This window comes from Caretta caretta, chromosome 27, assembly GCF_965140235.1.
Source record: "Caretta caretta isolate rCarCar2 chromosome 27, rCarCar1.hap1, whole genome shotgun sequence".
In the NCBI taxonomy this organism is placed as follows: Eukaryota; Metazoa; Chordata; order Testudines; family Cheloniidae; genus Caretta; species Caretta caretta.
Window position 1 is genome coordinate 7,411,412 of NC_134232.1, and position 9,913 is coordinate 7,421,324.

At 54.8% G+C, this 9,913-nt stretch overlaps 1 protein-coding gene across 2 annotated transcripts in view; it reads right to left on the reverse strand.

Moving 5' to 3' along the window:
- Positions 1–1,425, reverse strand: part of CYB561 (cytochrome b561) — a 30,207-nt gene extending 28,782 nt beyond the window's left edge. For both annotated transcript variants that reach the window (XM_048830189.2, XM_048830187.2), the window contains exon 1: positions 1,322–1,425. The gene's annotated coding sequence lies outside the window, so the exon portion shown is untranslated. The remainder of the gene's footprint in view (positions 1–1,321) is intronic.
- Positions 1,426–9,913: the final 8,488 nt, after the last annotated feature.

Below are 9,913 nucleotides of genomic sequence, written 5' to 3' on the forward strand. Positions count from 1 at the left end.
CTCAAAAAACCCCACGGGTCAAACAGATGATCCAGGTATTTGCTCTTCCCAGAACCAAACTGCCCCTCACCCTGGCTGCCTGGCATGGGATGGTGCCCACCACGGAGAGTTTATGTGGGTCACTCAGGGTTTAGTGCAGGAAACGCTGGATACTTGTGAGCTCTGTACGTGCCCAGCCTGGCTCAGCCCTCGGCCAGTGTAGCCAGCCTCCCCCATGCCAGGCGACCAGCGTCAGAGCAAGGCCATCCCTGAGTGCCAAGACACCCCCAGCCTGGCCCAGGAGACAGGGGCCTGGGCAGCCAGAATCCTGTGTGGGGCGTAGCTCTTGGGACCAGAGATGGAGAGCTCTGCGGGGGGGCTCAGAGACATGGGGCTGGAGGAGGGATCTGGGGCTCAAAGACACTGACCCAGGGTGTGTGTGTGTGTGTGTGTGAGGAACTCATCCCTTGGGGCTCGGAGGCACCGACCCCGGGGCGGTGGGGGGGGAGCGGGGGTGTCTCCACCTCTGGGGCTCGGAGGCACCGACCCCGGGGCGGTGGGGGGGGAGCGGGGGTATCTCCACCTGTGGGGCTCGGAGGCACCGACCCCGGGGCGGTGGGGGGGGGGGGGGGAGCGGGGGTGTCTCCACCTGTGGGGCTCGGAGGCACCGACCCCGGGGCGGGGGGGGGGGGGGGAGCGAGGGTGTCTCCACCTGTGGGGCTCGGAGGCACCGACCCCGGGGCGGGGGGGGGGGGGGAGCGAGGGTGTCTCCACCTGTGGGGCTCGGAGGCACCGACCCCGGGGCGGGGGGGGGGGGGGGGAGCGAGGGTGTCTCCACCTGTGGGGCTCGGAGGCACCGACCCCGGGGCGGGGGGGGGGGGGGGGAGCGAGGGTGTCTCCACCTGTGGGGCTCGGAGGCACCGACCCCGGGGCGGGGGGGGGGGGGGAGCGAGGGTGTCTCCACCTGTGGGGCTCGGAGGCACCGACCCCGGGGCGGGGGGGGGGGGGGGGGGGGAGCGAGGGTGTCTCCACCTGTGGGGCTCGGAGGCACCGACCCCGGGGCGGGGGGGGGGGGGGGAGCGAGGGTGTCTCCACCTGTGGGGCTCGGAGGCACCGACCCCGGGGCGGGGGGGGGGGGGAGCGAGGGTGTCTCCACCTGTGGGGCTCGGAGGCACCGACCCCGGGGCGGGGGGGGAGGGGTCGTCTCAGCTTTCGGAGCACACGCACCCCTCCCCGCACGCCCAGACGCTACGGCGGTGGGCGCAGAACAAGGGCCCCGCCGTCCTCTCACAGAGCGGCCTCCCGCTTGTCGCCCCCGCCCGACTCGGGCCTCGGCTCCTACCTGCGGCGTCGGGCTCGGGCCGCGGCCGGTGTCAGCGCCGCTGGACCGGGCCGCCGCTTCCTGCTCCCGGGAGGGGCGGGGGCCGCGGCGTTGCCACGGCAACGGGCTCGCTGACTGGCTGCGGCTCCTGACGCCCGGGGCGGGGGGGAATCGTGCAAACGTGGAGGGGGCGGGGCAGGTGAGTGTGCATCTGTAGGGGGAGGGGCGTGAGTGTGCAGCGTGTGTAACGGGGGGGCTCCCGTGCGCCCCCACAATCCCGCAGGGGTCGCGGCTTCTCCTCCCCGGACCCCAGCCTCAGCTCCGGGGAGCCTGCAGCAGGCGGCCGTGATCCCCCTCAGCCCTAGCCCCCCACTGTGCCCCCCCTCCCGTCCCCCAGCCCGCCCCCACTGTGCCCCCCGCCTCCTGTCCGCTCCCATTGTCCCCCCAGCCCGCCCCCACTGTGCCCCCCGCCTCCTGTCCGCCCCCACTGTCCCCCAGCCCGCCCCCACTGTGCCCCCCGCCTCCTGTCCGCCCCCACTGTCCCCCCAGCCCGCCCCCACTGTGCCCCCCGCCTCCTGTCCGCCCCCACTGTCCCCCAGCCCGCCCCCACTGTGCCCCCGCCTCCTGTCCGCCCCCACTGTACCCCCCGCCTCCTGTCCGCCCCTACTGTACCCCCAGCCCGCCCCCACTGTGCCCCCCGCCTCCTGTCCGCCCCCACTGTACTCCCAGCCCTCCACTGTGCCCCCCGCCTCCTGTCCGCCCCCACTGTACCCCTAGCCCGTCCCCACTGTGCCCCCGCAGGCGTTGGCGGCTCTGACAACGCCCCCGATCTGGGAGGCTCGGGGTCTGAACTCCGTGTTGGTCCTCGGGAGCCCTGGATGTGTCAGGGGTGACCGACGTCGCGGAGGGGGGCATGGGCAACAGAAACTACTGATGCTGCCCAGAACTATGCCCTTGGGCCTGGTGATAGGCCCAAGGTGTCCAAAAGGGCCGTTGTACCAGGCCCTGCCAGGACTCCATCGGTACAGAGGGGTCCTCCACCCTACAGTGCCAAGACCGGTGCCGGGATCTTGAGCAGTACCGGCTGTGTCAGGACACGAATAAGTCCGCCTTTGACTCAGAGGAATAGTCCGAGCCCAACCAGGGAGGGGTGGACCCTAACGGTGCCAGGGAGTGGTACCGAGGCAATGGGGAATGGCACCGCATCATGGTGGGCTTGCACCAGAGCACAAAGAGAATTAGAAAACCTCACTACCACCAAATCAACTCCAAATCTCCCAGCGAGTGACAGCCGGTGCTTCTGCCCCAAAGGAACACAGAGAAGGGACAGGAAAGTGTTATTGGATTGATTTCCTTAGTCAGGACCTACTCATCTTGGCAACCACACTCCTGAGTCCAGTATTTGAGGAATAGGTCAACTGCTGTGTGCACCCACAGATAGTGCACTGGGCTATGACTCAGGAGATTCCTGCTTCGCTACTGACCTGCTGTGTGACCTTGCTCAAATCCCTTCACCTCTCTTCCCCTCCCACCCTTTGCCTGTTTAGACTGTAAGCGCTTTGGGGAAAGGACCGTCTCTGTGCCCTGATCTCTGTTGGGGCCTCTACGAATGACCACAGTGCAATGAACAGCTCTACTGAAAGAGTCACTATGCCCAATCCAGCCCTGGTGGAATCATTTACACCAGGGCTGGGGCTGGCTAATTGCGAGCCTCACTTTTGATACTTCACTTGGTGGTTTCTAGAAGTTGAGGCTCATGACCTAAGGGCGGGACCAGCTGCTATTTCACCACGAGGGAGGTTCTGGAGAACCGAGTGCCCCCTCGTGACCAAAATGGACAACTGCACCTCTCAATTCTGACACTCGACTGTCCTCAGAATATAACTAATAAAGCCAAAACTGTCGTGAAGACCTCCCTGCTGCCTGGAATTTAAACATTCCCTTTGAATAAGCCATCCCTTGGGCCCACAGCAGAGGTGGGTGATTTTGTACTGAAATCCAAAAACATCCAAAACGTGGGCCCGATTCCTAAATAGGGTCACAAAAATTCAGGCTATTCTAGGAGTAGTTTGAAATGGATCTGTGCAGCTTTATGGCTGAAATGGTCTTTAGTTGCAGTAATATCTCTGGCTGCGGGTACCACGGGGAAGAGGAATTGTGAGAGTAGGTGTGTATTTGGGCTTACAGCAACGAAGAACCAGGGAAAAAAGGAGAGAAAGTAGGAAATTGGAGGAGTGGGAGATAAACAAGGACATTGGTCAGCCTGGATTAGTGGTTTTGAGCGCTCATGCAGCAAGGCAGTGGCAGGAACAAATCCAGGTCTGGATTCTAGTCCACTACGCTATCCTTCAAGAAAACTAGAATGGACTCACTGTGCAACATTTACCAAAGTCTCCAGGTATCCAGAGATAACCTGGGAGGTCAGGCATGCAGAGCTCCAAATCTTTCTGCAACAATACACTGCAAAGGGCCTTTCCCTGAATTCCAGGGTACAAAGCACCTGCACGCCAAGCAAACTCCAAATTTCACCTCTCTTTGAAGGTACAGGGGGAGACACTCCCCCTTTCCCAGCTCCTTTCCACCTCTGTTTTGGTGCATGGGAATGGAAGAGGCAACACAGTGGCCCAAGATAGTGCCCTCCGATAGCACAGGAGCAGTATAGAATTGGGATAGGACTCCTGGAAATCTACCCCTTAACATCCACAATTGGAGCCAGATTTTCACAAGAGTTCAGCCCCCGACATGCACCCAAAATACTGGGTTGTTGTGAAAAATCCAGCCACTCACATTGGTGTCTACTATCCGTTTCCTCTGTGAAAAATACCATGTTCAGGTATCCTTAGGGCTGCAGGCCACGAGGTGGCAGAAAGAACCCAGAAATCCACAGTCCCCACTGTGTTGAACCAGCAGGCTGTATTCACTCCAGGATCCATGAAGAGAAGGGGATAAAAAGCAAGAGCTAGATTCACCCCTGCTGTCACGAGGAGGTGCCAGTAACTTTGGCTTTCTAGACTCCCTTTGGCTTTCTAGACCTTGCCATTCAAGGCAACCACAGCACTTAACATCGTAGGAAGCACTGTCCGTGTCTGTAATGCGTAACAGAGGTAGTCGACGGGGCAAGGAGACCTGCCTTCTATCCTCCATTCTTACTTGTGGCAGCCTGTTCTGTGCATTAGCATCTCCATCTCTAACATGGGAATCGTAACTCACAGCAAGCTGTGGGGCTTGATCAGTGGGTATCTGTAAGGTGCTTTAAAGGGGCTGTTGGAAGGATGCAGCATGACTAGCCTTCATTTACGGTCCCGTTAAGCTCAGGAATACCCCCCAGGTGCCTTTATGTCCAGTCTCCTCCTCAACCTACCAGCCAGTTTCATGTGCTATGTAATGAAATTGCATGGACAGGCATTTAAATCCCCCTCAACACCCAGGAACGTACTACACAGGGGATGGGTTCCAAGAGAGAATGTCATAGAATCATAGACTATCAGGGTTGGAAGGGACCTCAGGAGGTCATCTAGTCCAACCCCCTGCTCAAAGCAGGACCAATCCCCAACTGAATCGTCCCCGCCAGGGCTTTGTCAAGCCTGACCTTAAAAATATCTAAGGAAGGAGATTCCACCACCTCCCTAGGTAACGCATTCCAGTGTTTCACCACTCTCCTAGTGAAAAAGTTTTTCCTAATATCCAACCTAAACCTCCCCCACTGCAACTTGAGACCATTACTCCTTGTTCTGTCATTAGCTACCACGGAGAACAGTCTAGAGCCATCCTCTTTGGAACCAACTTTTAGGTAGTTGAAAGCAGCTGTCAAATCCCCACTCATTCTTCTCTTCCACAGACTAAATAATCCCAGTTCCCTCAGCCTCTCCTCATAAGTCATGTGTTCTAGACCCCTAATCATTTTTGTTGCCCTTCGCTGGACCCTCTCCAATTTATCCACATCCTTCTTGTAGTGTGGGGCCCAAAACTGGACACAGTACTCCAGATGAGGCCTCACCAATGTCGAATAGAGGGGGACGATCACATCCCTCGATCTGCTCGCTATGCCCCTACTTATACATCCCAAAATGCCATTGGCCTTCTTGGCAACACGGGCATACTGTTGACTCATATCCAGCTTCTCATCCACTGTAACCCCTAGGTCCTTTTCTGCAGAACTGCTGCCTAGCCATTCGGTCCCTAGTCTGTAGCGGTGCATTGGGTTCTTCCGTCCTAAGTGCAGGACTCTGCACTTGTCCTTGTTGAACCTCATCAGATTTCTTTTGGCCCAATCCTCTAATTTGTCTAGGGCCCTCTGTATCCTATTCCTACCCTCCAGCGTATCTACCTCTTCTCCCAGTTTAGTGTCATCTGCAAACTTGCTGAGGGTGCAATCCACACCATCCTCCACATCATTTATGAAGATATTGAACAAAACCAGCCTGAGAACCGACCCTTGGGGCACTCCACTTGATACCGGCTGCCAACTAGACATGGAGCCATTGATCACTACCCGTTGAGCCCGACAATCTAGCCAACTTTCTATCCATCTTATAGTCCATTCATCCAGCCCATACTTCTTTAACTTACTGGCAAGAATACTGTGGGAGACCATGTCAAAAGCTTTGCTAAAGTCAAGGAACAACACGTCCACCGCTTTCCCCTCATCCACAGAGCCAGTTATCTCGTCATAGAAGGCAATTAGATTAGTCAGGCATGACTTGCCCTTGGTGAATCCATGCTGACTCTTCCTGATCACTTTCCTCTCCTCTAAGTGCTTCAGAATTGATTCCTTCAGGACCTGCTCCATGATTTTTCCAGGGACTGAGGTGAGGCTGACTGGCCTGTAGTTCCCAGGATCCTCCTTCTTCCCTTTTTTAAAGATGGGCACTACATTAGCCTTTTTCCAGTCGTCTGGGACTTCCCCGGATCGCCATGAGTTTTCAAAGATAATGGCCAATGGCTCTGCAGTCACATCCGCCAACTCCTTTAGCACTCTCGGATGCAGCGCATCCGGCCCCATGGACTTGTGCTCGTCCAGCTTTTCTAAATAGTCCTGAACCACTTCTTTCTCCACAGAGGGCTGATCACCTCCTCCAGTGCTTTGCATCTAAACATACCCCATAGGAATAACTCTTCTAGGTAGTTTGGGTGGGGTAGGAAGCTCTTTTGCGTGTTCCACCATCCCCTCCTAAAGCAATGTCCCCCCGCTCCCATCTGTGGTGATCTATGCAGGCTGATCCCCATGGAGCCCCAGTGAGTTCACTGGGACTTCACACAGGGGCAGCCGCCCACTCGCATGGATCACCAAGCAGGATCAGGGCCCAACAACCTGCATTCCCCAAGCAGTTCAATCTGACACAGGGGTAATCTTAACTTCCTGTCCTAAACTGTTGTGCAATGACCACTTGCCAAAACAGGACCCTCCCCTCTCCCCGCTGCACAACAGACCGAGATCCAGCATTAAGATTAGCGCTGGGCTAAAGGAACAAACCCTTTCCCCACCCTCCACAAAACGTTGCGGGAACGTTTCAGTGAAGTCCCAACAAAACGCAGGATGGTTTCCGTGGGAAACTGCTAAAAACCTGCCTTGTTTCCTCCAGCTCACCTGCTTGGCTCCTTGGCAGCCAGGGCTCCCAGGGGTCACACCCTTGGATTAAACCCTTGGCAGCCTGCCTTGGATCAGGAACCCCAGAGCTCCCAAATCTTAATGAAATCAAATTTAGAAACATCAAAATCCTCCATGAAACAGATGGGAGTTAGGCACCTAAATTCCTTGGAGAATCTGGGCCTGGGTGATTTGCCCAAGGTTTTCCAGAGAGGCTGTGTCAGAGCACAGACCTGGCTAGCACCATGACCACTGGACATTCCTACCTCCCATGAGAGCCCTTTAAATAATCTGGAATCACATTCAAAACAACTCTCGGTTTTTACACTTTTCCAGACTTGTTACAAAGTTTTCAAAGACGGCTCCCACAGAGCCAGCCAAAACTACAGACAGAAGCCAGTTCAGGACCCGATTCTCCACTGCCCTGCACTGTCTACAGTCATTTACACTAGGGAAAACTGAGTGCAACATGGATGTAAGATGCTACCCAACCGAAAGGGCAGCGTTTTACGGCCACTTTGCCCTATGCACGTGACTGACGGGCAAGGTGCAGGACAATAATCTGCCCAAGATTACTGTATGTTTTTTTTCCATAATTGCTGATCCAAATAGTAGCAAAGTTCACTTGGTGATACTTTAACCCATGGCGTGACAAAACTGGGCACTAAATTCCTTTTTCACTAAGCGAATGGCTGGCATGTTTCTGGGGTTTTCATTGTTGTTTTTTTGGGGGGGGGGCGCTGCTCTATACAGATTTTGTATCATTATACCTATATAGTTTAAGCAATACAAACCCCCGAGTGTAGAGCCCTGCACGGATACAAAATATGCATCCGCATCCGATCCGCAAACATGGTCCATGGATATAAAGCAGATATGCGCAGATTTGCAGGGTTCTACCCAAGTGTTAAATTCATTGCGATAAGCTATACCGATATAAGCACCTTTATTCGGATATAAATACATCCACACAAGAGGGTTGCATCACTTTAACTATACCTGTTGCTAAACCAATCTAGCTGTAGCGGGACCAACCCTATAGGCAGACAAACCCTGGTTGAAAATTGCCCCCAACTGAACTTTATCAATAGGCAGGAGCCAGAGTTTATTCCTTTATCATGAGTTTCAGTGCCCTAAACCAACAGCAAGTCTGTCAATCAGTAAATCATTCTAATCCCTCTTTTCCCCTAGATTAGCCTTCCCTACCCGGGCCTCCATACAGTTGCACAACCCTGATGTGGCCCTCGGGCCAAAAAGTTTGCCCACCCCTGGTCTAAATAGATGACAAACAAAGGCTGTGGGAAAGAATGCAATCCCCATTTTAGGGGTGGGGAACTGAGGTCTGGAGACACTTAGGCTCAGATCCTCAAAGTTATTTAGGTGCCCAACCCCCCTTAATTTCAGAGGGAGTTGGGTGTCTAACCAGCTTTGAGGATCTGGGCGCTAGAGGCTGGTCCAGTGTCACACATGGAGTCTAGTAGATCCAGCTCTCCTGAGGCCAATCCCCTGCCTTCACTACAAAACCTTCCTTCCTCACGGGGCTTTTGGAGCAGAAGGTTCTCTGCACCAGCCCTGAGGTGGCCACACAGCTGAGCAGTTGCACCATGGGCTTTTTACAGCAGCTCAACATTCAGGGCAGTTGCCCCTTTAGACTTAAGCACCCGTCAATGCTTTTCATTTGCAACCTGTCCAAGTCCTTGGCATCGCACCAGCACTCTGAACTGGAAATGACTCAGGGGATCTTCAGCGGGATAGAGGACATATCTCAATGCTTTTTTTGCCTCTGTTTTCACTAACAAGGTCAGCTCCCAGACTGCTGCGCTGGGCATCACAAAATGGGGAAGAGATGGCCAGCCCTCTGTGGAGATAGAGGTGGTTAGGGACTATTTAGAAAAGCTGGACGTGCACAAGTCCATGGGGCCGGACGAGTTGCATCCGAGAGTACTGAAGGAATTGGCGGCTGTGATTGCAGAGCCATTGGCCATTATCTTTGAAAACTCGTGGCGAACGGGGGAAGTCCCGGATGACTGGAAAAAGGCTAATGTAGTGCCAATCTTTAAAAAAGGGAAGAAGGAGGATCCTGGGAACTACAGGCCAGTCAGCCTCACCTCAGTCCCTGGAAAAATCATGGAGCAGGTCCTCAAAGAATCAATCCTGAAGCACTTGCATGAGAGGAAAGTGATCAGGAACAGCCAGCATGGATTCACCAAGGGAAGGTCATGCCTGACTAATCCAATCGCCTTTTATGATGAGATTATTGGTTCTGTGGATGAAGGGAAAGCAGTGGATGTATTGTTTCTTGACTTTAGCAAAGCTTTTGACACGGTCTCCCACAGTATTCTTGTCAGCAAGTTAAGGAAGTATGGGCTGGATGAATGCACTATAAGGTGGGTAGAAAGCTGGCTAGATTGTCGGGCTCAACGGGTAGTGATCAATGGCTCCATGTCTAGTTGGCAGCCGGTATCAAGTGGAGTGCCCCAAGGGTCGGTCCTGGGGCCGGTTTTGTTCAATATCTTCATAAATGATCTGGAGGATGGTGTGGATTGCACTCTCAGCAAATTTGCAGATGATACTAAACTGGGAGGAGTGGTAGATACGCTGGAGGGGAGGGATAGGATACAGAAGGACCTAGACAAATTGGAGGATTGGGCCAAAAGAAATCTGATGAGGTTCAATAAGGATAAGTGCAGGGTCCTGCACTTAGGACGGAAGAACCCAATGCACAGCTACAGACTAGGGACCGAATGGCTAGGCAGCAGTTCTGCGGAAAAGGACCTAGGGGTGACAGTGGACGAGAAGCTGGATATGAGTCAGCAGTGTGCCCTTGTTGCCAAGAAGGCCAATGGCATTTTGGGATGTATAAGTAGGGGCATAGCGAGCAGATCGAGGGACGTGATCGTTCCCCTCTATTCGACATTGGTGAGGCCTCATCTGGAGTACTGTGTCCAGTTTTGGGCCCCACACTACAAGAAGGATGTGGATAAATTGGAGAGAGTCCAGCGAAGGGCAACAAAAATGATTAGGGG